General features: G+C 38.2%; 1 protein-coding gene across 6 annotated transcripts in view; it reads left to right on the top strand.

Moving 5' to 3' along the window:
- The window catches only part of LOC108719216 (GREB1-like protein), a 71609-nt gene that overhangs the window by 9781 nt on the left and 40372 nt on the right, over positions 1 to 21456 (top strand). The window contains exon 1 of one of the 6 annotated variants that reach the window (XM_018267932.2): positions 11227 to 11358. The exons of 3 other annotated variants lie outside the window; for them this stretch is intronic. The gene's annotated coding sequence lies outside the window, so the exon portion shown is untranslated. Of the gene's footprint in view, positions 1 to 11226; positions 11359 to 19853; positions 20212 to 20319; positions 20394 to 21456 lie in introns of those variants that run through there. 2 more of the 6 variants (XM_018267933.2, XM_018267934.2) reach the window with 2 other exon arrangements.

The raw sequence follows: 21456 nt of genomic DNA on the forward strand, positions 1-21456 counted from the left end.
TTAGAAGTAATTATTTCCCAAAGCTACACTGTTTTGCACAATGACGACAAAACATTTAGGCAAATATGTGCAGTTTGTATTTATGTTATTAGGCGGCTTTACACTGGGCAAAAACGACTATGTTTATGTTATTTTTTTGCTACAGTGCCCCGCAGTATTTCTGAAGTATTTGGAAAACACCAGGGTTGGGAAACACTGTTCATCGGTTCACTGTTCAACATCAGGCCATCTGCCCATTGGTGGCCAACTTCCTGTCAGATGATCTTTTGTTGAACTCAGACAATAGCCTCCCCAGATAAGGGTTTAATGATAGACTTTCAGATTCCTACAATTTCCAGTCAAATTTGCTATCAAACTGCCAAATCTGGAGACCCTCCGACTAGCGGGAGACTGACACATGTCCGCTATATAGTGAAGCTAGTGAAGAGAGAAACCTTTTAGGTGTAAATTGAGCTCTGATGCCACTGACTTTTGCTTACACTTTTTTTTTGGTAATTGATCCACTCTGTGTACAAACTTGTGTATTTTTGGGAGTTCTAGGACAAATATTTAAATGGAGATTATCATTAAGTCTTACATGGTCCTATTTAGCTTTCTACTTAATCTTATATAGGCTTGTGATTTAAACTGTTTTCACACTGTGTACAAACACATTTTAAAAAAATAAAATGTTTTTTTATTGGCAACTGCTACACTTCAAAGCAACACCAATGTGAGCAGTGGGTGTGAGGGTGGGATCAGTTTTGCGAGTCTTGGCGCTGCTTCCCACACTACTTAAACTTGCAGTCACCAAAGCTCAATAAATCGGCCATGTGCACACCACGTACATATGTATTCAATATAGTATAGAGAACATATTGCCTAGAATGTGGCATATCTCAATCTTATTTCAAAAAAGTGCACCCGAATAAACATTTTATTATGCATAATAAATAAACGAACTCTTCAAGCCATGGTCAGTCTTGGGACAGTGACTGGATCGACCATGAGCCCTGTGTAGTTATGATGGCCTAGAGTACAGCTAGCCATTCACCTGCAGATTTGCGCACCGGTTGGCAAACAAGTGGATCTTTCCCTAAAATTCTTGCCTGACGGTGTCAACTGTGTTACTACAGCACTTAGAGGGCACTGTGTTTGGTGATTTTGCCATCCAGACCAGTGAAAACAACATAGGCCTGTAAGGATAGGACCACATCAAAAGCCCTTTGCACATATGAGTTTCAAATCCATATCTGATCAACCCCCAACCACATAGGTGGTCTCACATGCAGGCACATAAGCTCAGTTGTAAGGTCTGAAGTTGCCAATTTTGGCCTGTGTGTGGCTAGTTTTAGGCGTAAAAAAAAATTAAATAAATAACAAATCACCTTTACTGAACATATATGCACATAAATATTCACAATATTATGGGTATGGGATCCATTATCCGGAAACCTGTTATCCAGAAAGTTCTGAATTACAGGATGGCTGTCTCCCATAGACTCCATTATAATCAAATAATTCAAATTTTTAAAAGGAATTCCTTTTTTCTCTGCACTAATAAAAAAGTAGCTTGTGCTTCATCCCCACTAAGATATAAAGAATCCTTTTTGAAGGTAAAACACGCTTTTTGGATTTATTTAATGTTATATTTAATGTTATATATGATTCTCTAGTAGATTTAAGGAACCCAGATCTAAATTACGGAAAGATCCCTTATCCGGAAAACCCCCAGGTCCCGTGCATTCTGGATAAAGGGTCCCATACCTGTATATGTAGAAAATTAAAAACAATAAATAATAAACAATAAATTTAATTCCATTTTTAAAAACTAGATTGTGAATTGCACATTCTGAGCTCATTGATTCTAATACAGAAAATATGGGTGCTGGCTGCTTTTCTTTATTTTGTGCAGTCTAAGGGCATGGATACACATGCTGATCTTCGTTGCGTTTTTGGTGCGTTTTTTTAAAAAAGCCGTCCGTCGGGTAAATACGTTAGCTGGTTCAAGCTTACGCAATGGCACATGTCGCTAGCATATTTACGTGGCTGTCAGCTTTTTTAAAAACCTTGGCGCGAACAGCGACGAAGATCTGCATGTGTGTCCATGCTTTAAGGGGAAACTGCTAAATTAAAATCTAGGACAATCCCGCATTGAGTCAAATAAGATCCTTTATCTGTGCAATCTGACTGACTGACTTTTCTCTGGCCATTTCTGGTTAGATCTAGTGGGAGCAGAAGCAGATCTGGTCTTTTTGCATAACTAATCAAGATTAAGCCTGGAAAGGATCTGAGCTGACATTTGGGTCTTTGTTTCAAAGCCAAAATGCCTGCTGAGACAAACAGAATCTGCTAAGGGCTAACTGTATTTAGACTGGAAAACAATAGCAAGGTCTTTGTCCATTGTCTTCTTGGTTTCTAAGGCAACAGTTTCTTAAGAACTTGAGATCATCATTGCATTTGATTTGATGCGCTCACTAGTGTATTCTTTTTCAGGCAAGGGTAGCTTGGCTTTTTTTAGACAATTGAAGATCTGTTTCAAATGTAATTTCCTCATTTTTACCTTGAAACTTGGGTCAAGCAAATAAAGACATGTAAAGGCAAAGGGTGGGGGGGAAGAACTGTGTGAGAGCAGAAAGAGATAAACAGCCGGTAAAGAGGACTTGAATGGAAAAAACTCAATGAACTTTATCAATCTGAATTTGTTCTGTAAAAAAAAATAAACCTGAACATTTAGGGGGTTATTTATAAAAAGGTTGAATTTTAGAGCTATGCGAGCTTTTCTAGACCTCAAATGAACTCACAACTCGAATGGTTTTTAATTTTAAGAAAAAACTAGAATGTAAAAAAACTCAAATCGGTGAAGTCGGGGTTAACTACCAGAAAACTTGAATTGACAGATTTTTCAAACTAAATCGACCAAAAAAAGAAATTGAACATCATGAAGGCTATTAACATCTTCAAATGGTGTAAGGGACCTCTGCCATTGACTTCTTCATGACCTTGACAGGTTTTAGATGGTGTATTTTCGGATCCAAGCTATTACCGGGTAGTGGTATAATAAATCTTGAAAAATTCATTTTTTTAACCCAAAATTTTTCTATTTTTGACTCAAAAATACCCTTGAAATCTAAAATTTTTTGTAAAAAACACAACTCGAACCTTAATAAATCTGCCTCTTAATGTACTTTACATGAAAAACTGTTATATCCCGTGGGTTGTTTTCATCTGGGGGGAATGTCCAAGGCTGCTGTAGTGGCCTGGACAATGACACTTTTTTTCTTTTATCCCCTGGTGCTGCCATCATGGGAGCAATGGACCCTTGGGCCCATCCACCTCCAGGCAGACAAAGCACTGTCTAGGCCAGGGATCCCAAACCTTTAGAACCCATGAGCAACATTCAAAAGTAAAAGGAGTTGTGGAGCAACACTAGCATGAAAAATGTTCCTGGGGTGCCAAATAAGGGCTGTGATTGGCTATTTAGTAGCCCCTATGTGCATTGTCAACCTACATTGAGGCTCTGTTTGGCAGTGCACCTGGTTTTTATGCAAGCAAAACTTGCCTCCAAGCCTCAAAAATAAGCACCTGCTTTGAGGCCACTGGGAGCAACATCCAAGGGGTTGGAGAGCAGCACGTTGCTCATGTGCTACTGGTTGGGGATCACTGGTCTAGGCCTTAGAATCACAATATGTATGGCCTCTTGTAAAGTATCCGTTGGATAGAGTATTTAACAGCGAATGGCCACCTTTACTATATTAAGTGTGTTGTATCATAAATTCAAATGTCTATAAAAGAAGCCCACAGAACCTAAAGTAGAGATTGATAAAAGGCAGGACTGAATTGCCCTCTGGTTTTTAGATGTTCCTAAGGCCATATTGTTTTGTTCCATCATACCATCATTCCATCTAAAACACAGATACCCGTTTACTGTTTAGAAATGTTTATTTTTTTTTTTTACTTATAAGGGTAATGCTATATTTAAAGTTCCTCTGCTAGCTCAGCCAGCAGAGAAACCCTTGATATACTCCCAGGTATCATGTCTGTCATTCATCTATCCGCCTGAAAGTTCATGTTTGAGCATTTTTGGGTCAAAAACTACTTGTCTTGAGTGGTGACGACCAGTTTCCAAAAATAACAGTGTCAGGAGGCACTGGGTTATCAAGTGTTTCTTTCTGGTTATAATATGACAAAGAAGAAATGCTCTGTGTACCATTAGCTATAGGCTCATAACACATATCCGCTGGTGAAGGAACTTGTTATTAATATTGAGCTTTATTGCATGCAATTGAGCTTTATTGGCCTGAACACCACCTGACAACAGCTTTAACAGATAGTATCTATTGTTTAGCCTTGGTTCTACAAAACATTAGCTGTTATCCGCAATGCTTGGGACATGTGGTTTTCTGATAATAGATCATTTAAATGATTTTCTGTATTCCACACCTGCATTATGATTTGCTTCTTTGTTTTGTGCCATATAAAAAGGGCCCTGCGACCATGCATGGCTTTCTCAGCTGAAACTAAGAATATTTATATAAATGTAAGCTTCTGGGGCAACACACATGTTTTGCAGGTGAAGAGCAAAGCTGAAAATATGTAGGCATATTTGCTGATGTGACCCTTGTGTCCAGCCGGATATGATTTTGTTCAACCAACCTAATCTGAAGTATAACATTAGGAACTCTGGAGAGTCTTCAAAACTGTGATAAATGTCGTTTTTATTGACGCACTACATTTTGCGGACCCAACTGGTCCTTCCTCTGGTGCATGTTACAGACATAATCTGAAGCCTAAATTCATGTGACTTTAAGGCGCAGGACAACTGAATGTGACACTTTTTTTGTTTACAATTTATGCAGTTTTTATTAGTCTCAAATTTGAATATGCAGGTCAGGGCTTAAAGGGGTTCCAACCTTCCAACACTTTTTTCAATTCTGTTGATTTCAGATTGTTCACCAAAAATAAAGACTTTTTTCAATTATCTTCTATTTGCAGCAGTTTTTCTAATAAATCTAAAACAAGGGTGCCCAAAAGGTAGAACGGGATCTACCAGTAGACCTCTAGCTGGTGATCAGTAGATACATAAGATATAGTTGTTTGTTAGATATAGCAATGTACATTTTCCCAATAATTAGTATTTAAGTAATATTTTCCATGAAACAGAATGCTAACAATGTTTTTATGGATGTAGATCATAATGGGACACCATCACTAAAAGCAGACCTCGCATTAGTAAAGTATGGGCACTCCTGATCTAAAAGGTTCATTTGTCACCTTCTGAAGTAGCTCTGGGGGGGGGGGGGATTGCTGACCCTGTAAACTGTTCTAAACTGATACATTAAGTTGATACATTTCTTGTCCTTGCTGAGCAGAATCAATGACTTTCATTAAAGGGGAACTCCGGCTTCCAAACCAAAATTTGATAAAGATGTCCACATAACACAGAAACCCCTAATATATCCATCACAGTTACCTATTTCTTCAAAAAGTATTAATAAATGCAATTTTCTATGCTGAAATCCAGCTGTTTAACAGTTCTTTTCTTTCTGCATCATTTGAAATCCTGGCAGGGAAGGAGGGACTAAACACTTCTCCATAGCTTACAGACAGCATGCAGATACTACATAACCCTCAATGCATTGCACTATGATGTTCAGTTCCTTATTGAAATCACATGTGCAGGAAATTGTTGGGTTGGAGGATGCAGGCTGAGGACAGCTGGCTGCTGATATAAAGTAACAGTAGTCAGCCAGCTCAGCAAAGTAGTCAGACAGATCAGCAGGGGGCTAGGCTTAAGGAATTTTCAGAAACCATTAAAAATCATGAAAAGTTTGCATATTTTTTAAATTATGTATATTGCAAATTTGCTTGAAATTTTGTTTACTTTTCAAAAAGCTCAAGTTATGTTTTTGTTGAGTTTTTTGAGCTGCCAGACTGAAACTCCAGAGGCAGGAACATTCAACTTTATAAACGGTATCAAATAAAAATGGAAAACAATTGGAAAAAGTCTTCTGGTGAATCTGAAAACAACTCAACTGAAAAAAAGTGTTTGGAAGGTGAGCAATCCCTTTAACTTTGGCCAAATGTTATCTGGAGGATTCAATGTTTGGCAACATTTAAAAATTATGGATTTGGCACATGCTTTATTTAATTTGCCTCTAATGGCTTAAACACAGTGTAAATTAACTGAAGAAAAAACATCTTGCGAAACCCTTATAGCGATAATGTTGTTGCCAGATTTACATTTTATTTTCCATTTTTTCCAAACTGTTAACATTAAGGATATAATTAGGTTATGAGAAAAAAAGATGTCAGAAATGCCCTTGATTAGAATTGCAAGGAAACAGAATTTATTGGCAACCTCATAATAGGAATTTAGGAATATATTTCATATAATACTACATTCATTGGCAGGACTGATGGTTTTGCTACAAACATAGCAGGGAAGGTACAGTGTGTTGCAGCTGCTGATACAGGTACAGCTTGTTCCAATATTACAGGAGGTGAAAAGGTTATGGACAATTGGATTTTCTGGCATACAGTGAAGCTAGAATAATTCATCTAGGCAAGTTCAGTTTCTTGTAATTTACAGCAAGCCGTAAAAATATGAAGTGCTTTGAACAAAATGTACTGCCGTCTGTTGATAAGAGTCGAGTTTTCTGTATAAATGGGGAGAACAGCATGCGCCTGGGCACACATGAATCACCACAAGCATACCTTGGCTTGGCAGCATTCACAGGTATGGGGGCTGGAGCCATTGTGGAGGGTAAAATATATTATTTCTCTAAGTAAATGTATCTTCTTTAATGCAGGAGCCAAATCTATGATTTTTGGATTCATCCAAATACTGAATTACCATATGCATATTTCTATATATACACCGCTGTCTTTGGGTGGAGGTGGACAAATAGGTATGTGTTGAGGGCCCCTGGAGAGATACACTTGTTAAAAGAATGAAGTAAAGAAGAGCAAGATGGAGACTGTAATGGTGGCCATAGACTCAAAGATTCGCTCGTTTGGCGACATCGCCAAATGAGCGGATCTTTACCCGATATGCCACTAACGGCATGGCTATATCAGGGGTAATTAGAACGTTCGACCGTATGGCCGAACAATCGAATTACGATGCGCCAAGTGGCTCTGACGGGTCGGTCTGTTAAAAATCAAACCTTCCCGATCGATATCGTGGCCAAATATCGATCGGGAAGACCCGTCGGAAACCCCCATACACGGGCAGATAAGCTGTCAAATCGGTCCAAAAGACCGATATCAGCAGCTTTATCTGCCCGTGTATGGCCACCTTAAGACATTTTCCGAATCCCCCTAACAAACATGAACCTCTGTCTTCAGCCATTTTTAATGCCCAGTCCTAACTCAATGGCAGTAACTGCCAATTATGTAATCCAAAGGGTGGGGCTACACCATGATGCCACTACTATTGTTGGAAACATATTCAAGATATATGTGAGCAGTTATAAGCAATTCTGTAAAAGCAGAATGAGTGGCTGTGCTTTTTCTCTTTTTATATCTAGGTTGTGGTAGCCTGCCAGATGTCTGTATGATCAATCTATGTTGGTGGCCAAAGTTTCAGGGTTAAAGGGCTGTAGGGTGTCATCCAAATTGCCGCCCCAGCACTACTTTGCACAATGCTTCAGCTGTTCATGTAGAGATGAATGACTTTCTCGTTACTCTTAACTTCATGGTAATTAAATTATCTTTTATTTCCAACTTGTACTTTCGCATAATAACTGAGGGCTTGTTTCCACTACCTAGATAAAGTTGGTGGATAAAAGATGAAGCCAATGTTACAATATTTTTTAAACATACTGACAGTATTCCTTTACTTGGCTGGTCATTGATGGTTTTACTTTATAGATTTACAGAAAGGTTTGTAATTCTTTTATTGAGGAACTTTCCGATTTAGGGAGTTGTAGTTTACAATAGGCAGCAAAAATGATCCAGGTAAACAGCACAATGTGATATGCTCTGTGCTTTGTAGTCAAGAAAAATAATAGATCAGGATTGTTTAGCAAAGTCAGACATTGTACCCATGACCCAACTTGCAGGAATGTATTTCTATCACATGCTTTTTATGGAAGCTGTTTCGGAGTGTTTTTTTATTTAAAAGCTGTGCTGCTCAATATAAAACATTGCTAACACTAGCCATATTACTCCTTACTGGCTGATTCTTTTAGGTAATTGTGGATAGCTGATACCTTGTTTGCAGTGTAGAAAGCTGGCCGGCTCATATGTACACGTAGCTGGTGGAGAGCCAGCAGAAAGGCAGAACTGAGAGAGAACTGCAGACTGACTTTCTCTGTTGTGCAAAGTTGTGATTTGTTGCCCGAATCCTGCTTTTGTTTTTGGGGAAGAATGGTTAGATCCTGCCCATTAATGTATGTGAGTGGTTTACTGGCCAACCTGAAAATGGCTGAATCCTTCCTTACTCTTTAGGTCAAATTAACCAGATTGCAATAAATCTGCCTCTATGTTTGTGAGTGAATTGTATACAGTACATTTGTTTATCCTGCAGTATAAGGAATGAGATGTGTTTAAGCTCAAGTCAGGTATTTATGTTATAGCAAGTATATAGATCGAAAGGTTTTGTGACGTGACCAAGATGCCTTAATACTTATTTATTTTTATAGCACCAGCCGTAACTCAGCATTATTCATCAATATATAACAAGCATGCAGTTGCATATTTGAATGTCCCCAATGTCCAATGTGATTGTGGGATATAGGTCATTTTTGAAGACATGGGATTTTTTTTTCTATGGGTAAATTGTTTTCCTGTGGTTCCACCAATATATAATGCATAATACATTTCCCTCTGATTTTCTCTTAACTTCTCCAAGGGGATGTTACTTCCAGGGTTCCCTTTGTAGCACTCACAATCTTTACAATAGTTTTCAGTCAGTGCACCTGACCCGTGGTCCACTCACCAACTGGATTGTAGAATTCTAGTATACGACACAGCAACAGCTCAAGGATGAAGTTTAAAAAAACCTTTATTTCAGACATATGACTTTGATCTGTGACAATTGCAACATTTCTGTCTTGCTCCTGGACCTTTATCAAGCTGGACTTCCAGGGTTCCATTTGCACGTAATGGAGCTTTAGTAAATGAGCCCTTGAATCTTCTGTACTTGGAGTAAAGCACCATTTTCTTTTTCCACCATGGACATGCCTGCAACAGAATAAATGTAAGGTAAAACTTAAAGAATTAAAATCCTTTAAGTTGAAACAAATTACCAAAATTTGTGCTTTTTCCATGACAAGAATTGTTTGAAGCTTTGTTTAGAGAAGCAGTGTTGGACAAACAATTTTGTGTGGGAGCTGGAGAGTAACCGGTCAGGGTCACAGCGGGGCTGATAAAACCCTCCAGGTCAGAGAGTCCCAGTGTCTAGGATTAAATAGCATTTCCTGGCATAGATCAGAGCACAGAATCATTTCAGTGGCTTTTAGACCTGGTCATTATTCAGAGAATGCATTAAATGCCTGTTTTTGTAATCATGCTCTTTCCTTTGCAAAATTGCCAACCCCGCCTCCTTTCCCGAATCCAGCACAATAAAAGCTGTCAGGTATTTTTCCAATAGCCACATTGTCTACAGTTCTGTGTATCTGAATACTAATATGAACACACTACATATATAATAAACATACATATGTAATAAAAGGCACAATGTTTCCTTTTAAACAGGTAGTCATTAAATGCGATCTAAAACTAATTTACAATCTAATTTAATGTCATAGAAATGCATGCAAAACTTGCACTGCTTGTTATTAGGGTGCTGAATGGCAAATCACATAAGAAACCACATCTACGACCTTACCAGATCAACACTGGGGATAGTGGCATCAGGGCTTCCATTTGAATATATGGAGCTACAGTTATTCTGCACTGAGAGTGGTGGGCCCAATTGCTAACTAAATTGCATTCCTGGCCATACCTCCATGTCCCTCAGCCACTCCTTGCCCTATCACACTCCTTGCTATCCTTCATCGTTTGCGAATCATGCATCAGTGTCTCTCAGGACCCGCCCAGTGGCGCAATTAGAGGGGGTGCAATCACTCCTGTACCTTCTTGGGCCCACCAGAGCTTCAGCAAGCAAATAGCAGGAAGCAGGGTGGGGGAATTTTTCATTGGCGCAGGCAGTACCCGCAGGTTTGAAGGGGGGGGTGCCCAGGTTGCATCCTATACCTGGGTCCCTCTACACCTAGTTATGCCACTGGTCCCACCTCTGACTTTGGGCCACTTATTGGACTCCTCCTGATAGTGGCCAGAGTGCACAGGTCTGATTCATTGTGCAGTATTCTAGTAAATCACGAGACATATAATTTTGTTTTCATCCCTTTCACTAATGTGTTTAGTTTTCTGTTGGTAATAATATACTGTACATGTCGGGCTCTGACACTAACTTGTTTCCCCTCCAGCCTTTAGCCTATTAAGAAAAAGTTTCAGATGCTCTTTATACACAATTGTTGATTGTATTTATGGCTAATTGATGGTCCTTTAAATTTGAAATGCAATAATTGTTGGGATGAGATGAGTTGAATAGGGAGGGTTTGTATATTATAAATGCAAAAATGCTAAAATTAGGTACAGCCAGTTTGTATTTACTTGGTTAAAGGGTACCTTTTACTCTAAAATATTTTGCCCCACCAAAGTATGGGCTAATAGAACCAGCACCCTGATTGGGGTTAACAGTAGTTTTTAAAAATAAATTTGCCCCTGGCCAGCGATAGTACACTCACATGGGGAGCTCTTCCTTACACTTAGGGTTGCCATCTGGCCGGTATTTTACAGGCCTGACCGGGTAAAAATGATTGTTGGTCCCAATGTTATTAATAGGGAAAAAAGATAAATATATAGGAAGGCTGGTATTTTTTTCCAGAAAATGTGGCAACCCTACGTACACCCTCCCCACCCCGTGACCTTACTGTGCCGGCTTCCAGTCAGTGGTTTTTATATATTTGCGCCTGTGCAGCTCCACCCATTACGAGACATCATTACAGGATGGGGTAGATGCGGGTCTATAAATTTGGAAGTGCACTGGGTTAGGGTCGGGTGTGGTCAAATTTTTCTCTACCCGCAAATCACTACTGTATACAGCAGATTTTATTTATATTGGATTTAGACAACTGGACAATTATTTGCAACCTGTTGTAATTTTGGGGATTACATTTTGTTTGAGAGCCAAGAATCTGTATTTCCAGTAAAACTGAACGAGTCAGGTAGGCCTTGGCACACCCACTATAGCAGCACTTACCATAACAAGAGGAGTCGATTGTGCAAGCAGCTCTCACAAACCACACAGAACAAGTCTGCCTGGGGAAACATAGATCAATAAGATGGAGGTGAAGCATTTCCAAAGCAGTAAGTGGCTCTTGTGGAATATTTGTGTCACTGTTTTGTATACTGTGCTAGTAATCCTCTGGCAGAAATGATTTGGTATAATTATTTTGCTTTACTTATATAGCACCAACATATTTTACAACCCATTGTAGAGAATATACATCAGCCCCTGCCCCAATGGAGCTTACAGTCTCCCTATCACATTCACTTACAGTGGTCATTTTTATCAGGAGTCTGCTAACCTGCCTGTAGGTTTTTGGGGTGTGTGTAGAATCCAAAGTGCCCAGAGGAAACCCACACAAGTACAGGGATCCCAGTTCTGCAACACAGCAATACTAACCACAGTACCACTGCGGGGAAAACAGAGTTTAAAGCCGTACATATGAGGGCACAGGAAAATTAAAAGGAAGCACTCAGTTATTAAGTTAATATTGGACTGCATGTGTTATTTGGATGTGGACAGTAATTAAAACACATTTGGCAATTAGAACTCATGCCTATGGGGTTTTTGTGCTAATGGGGAAAGCTGCTTCGAAGTTGCATGGAAAGTGAATAAAAACAGACTGTAATTCTTTGGAGGGTTATTCACTGATTTTTTTAAACCCAATTAAAGCAAGATTTCAGTATCTCCACTGACCAATTGCATAGTGATTAATATAAAAAAAATTCTGATGTTGAGGTGCCAGTGTGAATACAGGTAAAGGGCCTGTTATCCAGCTTTCTGGAGAACAGGTTTCCGGATAACAGATCCCATACCTGTACATTACTTAAACTCGACTATTTCTATTGAATTCTATTGAATTGAGGACTATTTTCATATGAATTTCATAAGAATAATTTATCAAATCTGGTGGCAACATTTCCATGCAGCTTATATTTAAGGCTGTGCCAGGTTTTCATTTGTCTTTTTGGCTTTCAATTGTTATTGAACTACAACTACAACTGGGTGTCGGGGGATGCCGGGGCTTGAAGCTGAATGGAGACTGGTCATACTTGTTCTGTATTATCAGAAATCAAGAAACCAACATTTCTGCCTGCCTTGTGAATGTATGGGCCCTTTTTGTTTTTCTGTTATTAGTTTCTCTGTAACAATATTTTAAAGGGGAACTTTCATTGATATAAACTTGTACCCAAACTGTAGTGGAAACGTAATCACTATTGTTTACAAATAAGATTAGCTTTTTTTTTTTATTTATTTATTTTTTTTACTGTTTTTCAGTTCAGCCATGCTGTGTGTCAATAGTTCAATTACAGTAACAAAAGCTGTTATCTGTTGGTGACTCACAGCATCATTGTCTTCTTTGCAGCTGGGAGAAAAATGTTAGGTTGAGGAACTTGTTAAGAAAACCTTAAAAAAAAAAAAAAACTATTTTAGAAGCAGATTTATTAAATGACTGTACAGTTTAATGGACTTAAAAGTGACAGTCAGCTTTTAATATTCCCCTCTTTCTTTCTGGAAAGTATAATCAAACAAAGCTCGGACATACTGTTGCCCCAGCAAGCTGAAAACCTATTTGGAAGCAACAGAAATAGTTATGATATTCCTATGAGAATCATTTTGGCATCTTTGTTGGGGAGAAATAATGGCAGATGAGATTTGAAAATATGTATATGTGAGCAGAATGGATTGCCGAGTGCTCAGATGTACGATTGTAATTTAATTTAATTTTCATTTGAGACTCAAATGAAGACATTTTTAAATCGAATTAATTAACAAGTCTGTCCATTCCCCCCCAACTTAATTTAGCATTGATTTTTTGGTATCCATTGATACTTATGAAACAATTGATCAGCAGCAAAAAAATCCATTAGAATCTAATATTTGCGTTAGTACTTATGCATGGTTTGCTTTCTGTTTGGCACAACTATATTACATATTTGCGTTTGATTTACAAAATTGCTTAAGATTGCAACATGTCCAGTGGTATATCTTTGTTTATCAACCTAAAGCCTGGGTAATTGAGTTGAACCCTTGCTATAATTGCATTAAGAATGCATACCTTTTGCTTTTTGATATGCTAATGGCCTTACTTTAAGTACAAAAGCACGCATTTCTTACTGTTGTGATGAATGACTTGACATACACTGATGGATGAGATAGTCAGGGTGGCTTTGCCCTACTGAATCTCTCTGAAAGTAGAAGGCCATTTGTGAATGTAATCCGTACCATACGGGATGATTTGCACATCTTTGGTAATTCTTTGCAAAACAGGTTTCTTTCACACCCTTGAATTCTTACTTTTTTTTTTTTACTTTAAAGTGGGGGAGGGAAGAACTGTTCCTTCTTTTTAACCTTTTAGTACCTGCGGAGCTCTGCCATGTATCATGACAGTGGCTGAAAATTAGGAAATTTCCCACTTGTCTTAAAAACAAATGATCTGCACAAAGGTATAAGGCTAGGGCCACACGGGAAGATTCAGGGAGATTGGTCGCCTGGCGACTAATCGCCGCGTCTTTGAGGCGACTAATCTCCCTGAATGGCTTGCTGGTATCTCGCACCCGCTAGCGCTAAAGTCGCCTGCGCCTATTCACACGCGGCAATACGTTTTTCAAAGTCGCTCGAAATTGTCTTTTAAAAACGTGTCGCCAGGCGACTAATCTCCCTGAAATCTTCCCGTGTGGCCTAGCCCTAAAGCTTTGTGTCTTTGCCATTATTCTGGTAGTTGATGCTACTGTGGCTTCACATTAAACATTACTGCCTTTCATTAATATTATAGCATTTGTTTTGCACTGTAATAATTCAGCATTATCATTTCTATATCAAATATATTCTATGCAGTGTTTGTAATGGTTTGTTATTTGCAACCTCCCCACTTGCCTGGTCTTCCCACCAGACTGGAGTGGCTTTTCTTGGCAGCCATGTTGTTGGGATTTGTCGGGGTCTCAATATTTTTTTAGAGTTCTGCTATAAAGTTGTGCTTCATTAAAACTGTGTTGTATAATTTATTTTTAGCTCATGTTGTTTATTGGGAATGGCTTTTGGATCATTCCTTGACCTTTGGGGGGCCATTCCTTTTTCCCATGAGTTGTTGAGTAAATTCCTATTTTTACTGTGAAATGGCTGTTGGATAAGAATGGGTTACTTTAATTGGCCTTGCTTAGTTTTAGACTTAACAGCCCTTTCAGCATTACTAATTTAGGGCAATTTTATTGGTGGCCCTTAATGTAATGATGATGGCTTCTTCATATGTCAGAATGAGAGCCTTCCCCCTTCTCTGCCTTTTTTTCCTTAGGTCTCATCAGCTATTTAGGGCTGATATTTATGGGTTTGTGCTAGTAATGGCATTCATTGGAATGTAATAGCCTTTTGTTTACTGGGAATGAACTGTGCATCTTTCTTTACCAACAGGCAGCACTCGGCAGGACAGTATGCATGAGATATAAGCCATGACCCAACACCCTGGTGCCTAATTAACTCAGAGTAGTTATTTGCAGAGAAAACAGACCCCATGGTAACAGGGAAAGTTACATTCCTGTTATGAACTGCCATTGAAGGATAATCCAGGTCACTACTGTTCAGCTTTTGTACATGTAGTGGGCTGATTACTGTATTTCTATATGACACGTTTGAGTGCAAGGTTATAGTAAATTGATGATGTCATACATATAGGATAAGGCCTGTCTATGTTGTAGTAAGGGGAGGGTTGTGTTTGGCAAGACCTGTAAACATAATCCTTGTCTTACAGTGAGGAAAATAAATATCAACTTTCTGTAGTGGCAGTCGAAGCTGATGGCAGTGTTAATGATATTAAAATATGCACAGATGCACAATTGAAATATATTTTTTCCTACAAAGTTTGATAATACAACCACTTCATTGAGTACAGAATTCTACTAGGGAAAGTTTCCAAACTTGCGAACAGAATTGACATTTTTATCTGGTGATAAAGTTGTTTTTTGTACCATTGAGACTGTCGTTTAGTTGATCGGACGACAGGTTAGAACATTTTTGGAGGATAATGAAAATATCTTTGCATGTATTGCTTATCTGATGATATCCATGGATGACTGTCACTATTTCCAGGGCATAACTTTCGTAAGAACGTAAACGGTCTAGAACGTTGTCTGATTTGTAATTTTTCCTACTTTTATCTGAAAGTTTAAATCTGAATGTTAAATATTGTTGCATTAAAAAGTACGCTTGATATTCAAACATTCGTCAATTGATAAAAAATAAGTGTATGGCCTGCTTGCATCAGAGTTGATAGATGTAAGAGCTGCAGCTAATTTTTTTTTCTAATTATTAGTTTGAAAATATAAATTCAGGACATTTTAATACATGTCCATGATGTCCCTAGGTCATGGCCAGTTACGCCCAAGCTTATTCTTTATCTGCTGGAAACCCCACCCACATTATGGTAAAACCCACCCCTTTTTGCTGACTGCTTTACCTAAACTGAGTCAACTTGGACATTCAGTTTGCCATTTACATGACACATGCAATAGAGTCTGTGGTGCCAGCCTCAGTGGCATGGATAGCTCAGGCACCACTGGCTCACAAGGAGTTAAAAATTGCTCTAAGCTGTTTACTTTCACTAAAATCCAAATTATCTCTTGTGCTTTTAGATCCAGTATACCTATTTTTATGACCCTATGGGTTTTCTCAATGAACAAATTAAAAGCTGAATATATATTTTTAATTTGCTCTGTTTCTCCAAAGATTCTGTGAAGGCGTTGTTGGCTCAGCCTTACTATAGTGTTTGTAATGCCGTTACAAATAGCTTGGTGTGGGCAAGGCCTCTTTATATTAAGGAAGAAGAACACGGAGTTCCGCAACTCCGCCCTCATTCTGGGTCATATTTACTTACCTTCAAAGTTTCGCCAGGGCACCGCTAATTCACTAAAATCCAAAGTTGCGCTCAGGGAGGCGAAAGGTAGCAAAGTTGTGCTACTGTTCACTTGTCAAGCAAAGCAAAGTTACGCTAGCGATGCCTAATTTGCATACGGCGTGCAGTTAAAGTACAATGAACGTATATGTAGCAGCAAATACATTACACTACACAAGCCTGGGAAAGCTTCATAAGATAAAATAGAGGTGTTATTTTGCCCTATACATGTGCCCACTGTATAGTTTAGGTGCCATATGTTAGGAAATGTAGGGGGAAGGAGGGTACCCCCAAAAAATCTTTTTCAACCTTTCACCCTTCAAAAAAGTAAGAGACACCATCGTTTTTTGGGACATAGAAAAAAATTCAACTTTTTTTGAGGTGGTGAAGGCAAGTCTGGCGCAAGAAAAAACGTTCAGTAAAATGCGAAAATTAGTGAATTAGCGTAGTTACTTCCCTTCGCCATAGCACAACTGCGCCTGGCGTAAGGGTGCGAAGTAGCGCAAGAGTAGGTCCACTTCGCTAGCGAATTTACGCCAGCACCCGTTAGTAAATCGGCAAAGTAACGAAATGACGTCACGCTGGCGAATTTTCGCTAGCGTTAGCCACTTCGCCCTTTAGTAAATTTGCCCCTCTGAGGTTCATAGATCTACCACATCACTTTTGAATTATTAGCAGCCAACAAGTATTATTGTCTGTTTTTGTTCACCCACTCAGGCTGTTCTGGTCATAGCCCCAAGCCAACAATGGAATCATGGCAAGGGCCTATGCAGAAGATTATAACCAATGTAGTCCTCGTCCATGCATGGGCCAGTAAACTGCTGACTTGTGTGGAGTGGCCTAGTTGGCAGCAGTATGGCCACCTTAACTCTTTTGAGTGCTGACTTTACCCCTTTTTTTCTCTTTGGGTTGTGTGAAACATTTGGATTTAGTTTATCTTTAAAAAAAAGTGGGTGCTTGCATATATTTTTTTTATAATGACAGGCTTTACAAAATAGGATCCGCCGAGAACTAGAGTGGACACAAGAGTTCTGGATGAGAAAGAAGAAAAATATACTGCTCACAGTGAGGGGCTGAAATCGGCCTGCCGTTTTCAGCAGGCTGATTTTGGCTCCATCTGGTCCTAGCCTAAGTCTGTATGCAAGGAAATAAAATGGAGCAGCCTGGGGTAGAATTCATAGAAAAGAGAAAATAAAAACACAATTACATATCAAAATACACATATCAGAGAAGAAATTGTCTTAACAGTTACATAAGAAAACATATTGTGTCTAAATGAAACCCAAGAAAGCAGGACTCCTGCAACTTCAATAAAATAAATCGGTGATATCAATAGACAAATGGAGTTGAAATGGCTGAAGCCTGAGGTCTAGCTGAAGGGTTTACCTCTTTTTTGAAGTGCAAATGTGCTGATGAAGGGTAAAACCTTTCCATTGTTTATTACTGATGAATTTCCCCCATCTAGAGAGTTTTCTTTACCTATAATGTGCGTTTGAGTTTACGCTTTTGTGTTTGGTCAGCCAGGCAATAAAGAACTTACCATGTGGGTGTATGTTCTCTATATATGTGTATGGATCTCCATTGTGTTTGGAGATGGCTAATTTAATTAATGCTATTTACATCTCCCCACAAAAATGAGCATGGCAGTAATAGAGCCGTCAATTCAAGGTCATGTGTCAGTGTTAGCATAGAAGAAGCGAGTACCAATGACAAATGGCTCTTAGGGAAAATATTGAGTGTATTATATTGGCACTGTGTCAGGTCGCTCTGACCTTGCTGTGACTCACTGTAATATTTCTATTTAAAAACGCAATCTGTTACTGGAGCAATTAAACCAGGCTAATTACACCAGTAACAAACTTTATATAATTTATACTGTAAGGTTCTTTCATGAAATGGTCAACGTGCAACCCCCATGCTGTTCTTTAATGGGGATTATGGGACTTGCAGTTCAACAAAATATGGATGCCCAGAGATTGGTAGTGAGATGAATAGACTTACATTTTAGCCTTTGAGTTTTTATTCTGTTTACTGTATTTTTTTAATAGAAAAGTAAAGGTTTACAAAGAAGTAGGCTTAGAAATGCTGCACATTATGTTTTGGGGTTCTGCACCAGCCCAATGGAGGAGCACACCCTAAACTTGCCCAGGTGCTGGTAAATAAAGTGACATAATATCGCACTCAACGGGAATACTTATGGGAAAAAAACAACATTCATTGAAAAAAAAACGACGTCTGATTTTTTTTTCACAAGTATTCTGTAACTATACTGTATATCTATATATCTATCTATATCTATCTATATCTATATCTATATATCTATATATATATATATATATATATATATATATATATATATATATATATATAAAATAGCAATTGCCCCAGCACTCTTTCCAGCGAACTAAGCGAAAGTCTTGGTACACGCTCCCACTGGAGACTCCGTCTTGTCCTCACTCAATATGGAGAAAAAACAAATGGAGTAGCACACAATCTTTGCAAAAAGTGTAAATTCAACACATCAGTACAGCGACGTTTCAGGCAAGCTATATGCCCTTTGGAGGAATCTCTGTTATATATATATATATATATAATATATATATATATATATATATATATATATATATATATATATATATATATATATATATATATATATATATATATATATATATATATATATATATATAAATATATATATATATATATATATATATATATATATATATGTTATGAAACAAGTGAGAATGCTGAAATATACAAGTCTTACCCAAATAGCTGGAAAGCTGCACATAAGACATTATACAGTGCAACGGGAGCGAGTCTTTAGTAGCTCAAATAATTTCAACATCATATTTTGATGTAAATGTTGCATTAGCCTTAGTCACAAATGTTTTGACATAATTTATGCCAATACATTTACAGAAAAATAACATGTAACTATAAGCCCTATCTTTAAAAAATACCCTTCTAAAAATGACTTGCAACAGAATTCTTAATTTGGGATAAAAAAAAAAAAAAAAAAAAGATTATTTCCACTATTCACTTAGATTTCATTCTTGATATGCAGTGTAAAAATGTTTCTTAGAGAAAACCTCACTGCTCTCTATTTCTAGTTTACATCTTTGTAAAAATGTGTTCTTAAATATTATCTGTTAGATTAAGGGAGTGTGTTTTCATTTTGGTTTTGACCTTCTATTATTGCATTTTCATATGTTAGATATTTTAAATATTTGAATTCTTAATGTACACTCCTGCACTCCTACTCCTCTTATATAAGAGCATTAATTCATGTGTGTCTGGTCATGTGTGTCTGCCCAATGAGGCAACTGAGCAAATTGGTTTCTTGCAATAAGTCTATCTATCTATCTATCTATCTATCTATCTATCTATCTATCTATCTATCTCTATCTCATACAAGTGTTTAAGTTGTTTTGGTGTTACGGCAGCAGTGGAAAGTTGAATATTTTTGTGTGTTGAGGGCAGTTTTTTTTTACTTGTGTGTAAGTTGACCTTCTGTGCAAATTGAGCTTGGTCACCAAATAAGACTTATCTGCCCTTGATTTGTGGTGGATTTCTCTGTCTTCTCTATTGTTTTCTTTGTGCCTTTGAAAGGTTTATGGTCCCAGTGTCAGTCAGTCAGGACAGCCCCCGAGTTAAAGCTACAGTTTCTGGAGATGTTATCTGCCGTTCACTCTCCACAGTATGTTCAGTCTTAAGAGCATCTGTCACTCCAGGCATTGTAAGATGGATGGGTCTCAAGTGAACCTCTGCTGCAAGCAAATGGTGAAATGAGAAAGGACTTGGTGATTGTTGGTATGGCGGGGGAACAGACAACAAGGCAATACTGTTAGAAACCAAGAGTAAGCCATGCAGCTGAGGAGAGAACAAAGATGGATGGCATATCATATTCTATAAACCCTGAAAAGCAAGATTATCATGTGTCCTGTGATCTAGGGTGGTCCTTTCACAGTACTCTTGGCCTTCTGCTCCGTCTTTTGCATGGAATACGATTTCACCAAGCAGAGAGGTCGATGGAGTTTTTAATGTAAGAGTTGAGTGCGCATCTATTGGAATTTGGCTGTATCTTGAAATTGTTTTTTTTTTTCACTAAAACAACTTGGTTTTTTGTATCTCCTACACCGGTTTAAAGAGTTTGCCTTAACAAATGGGTTTATGGTGATCCCAAGCTTTCCTGAAGATCATTAAACTATTAAAACTATATTAAAGGTATGTTTGTGATGCTTATGGGATTGAAGATGAGGATGGTATAGCAGGAAAAGTGAATGCAAATATTGATATTAGGTTTGGAATAATCTCTATACTGTTTCAGATGATCTGTAGTTAGGATTGTCTAATGTGTAACTAATCTCTGTTTACACCACAAATGCTGAAAAAGGATTGTAGTGATTCTCGTATCTGGGATCCACTGCTGCACACGGTTAATCTAATGCAAATAATCAGAAACTGTCAAGGATGCGATGTTATAATTCATAGATGAAAGGGGAACAGTGGGGTGGGGGGGGGTTAAGCAAAATGACCTAGAGTTAAAAGGATGTTTGATATATTAATATTACGATGTGGCTAAGGGCAGAGACATGCTGCTATTTCGGGAGATTAGTTGCACATCGACAAATCGCTTATCTTCAGGTAACTAATCTCCACAAACTGCCTTCCCACCGGCTAAAATCAAAATTGCCGGCACTCAGATTGCTTTGGCACTCCAAAGTTTCCTTGTTTGAGTGCCATCCCACCTGCGATTTATATTCTAGCCACCAGGAAGGCAGTTCGGGGAGATTAGTCGCCCGAAGAAGAAGCAATTTGTCGCTGGGCGACTATTTTTCTGAAATATCAGCGTGTGTCTTTGCCCTAATATTTTAGATCTATATGTTAAAACATATATTTATATGTGTGTGTGTGTATCTGTCCAGGGAAAGTTAGATTTGATCAGTGTTCTTTATTAATCATTAAAAATCCAGGCTTAAACTGTAATCAGCAGCATAGAGTTTGACCTTGCCTGACCATCTGTGATTGTGAACAAGGCCAACCAATTCTGGGGATAAAATGTGTTTTAAGAGAGCACAGCATATGGAACTGATAGTCCTTGCTGCTCATAAATATGCGGCATTGGGGGCATTTACATTAGTTCTTACAGTTACTGTTATTCTGTGTTTTTAAACATAGGCTTTTATTCTTAATTTGCAGTAAGGACCGCCTTTTTGTGTTAAATATCTATATACATTTAACTGAATAGATTCTAGATTATTATTGTAGTCTGTAGATTTAGAACAAG

Source organism: Xenopus laevis, chromosome 6L (genome assembly GCF_017654675.1).
Source record: "Xenopus laevis strain J_2021 chromosome 6L, Xenopus_laevis_v10.1, whole genome shotgun sequence".
Lineage (NCBI taxonomy): Eukaryota > Metazoa > Chordata > Amphibia > Anura > Pipidae > Xenopus > Xenopus laevis.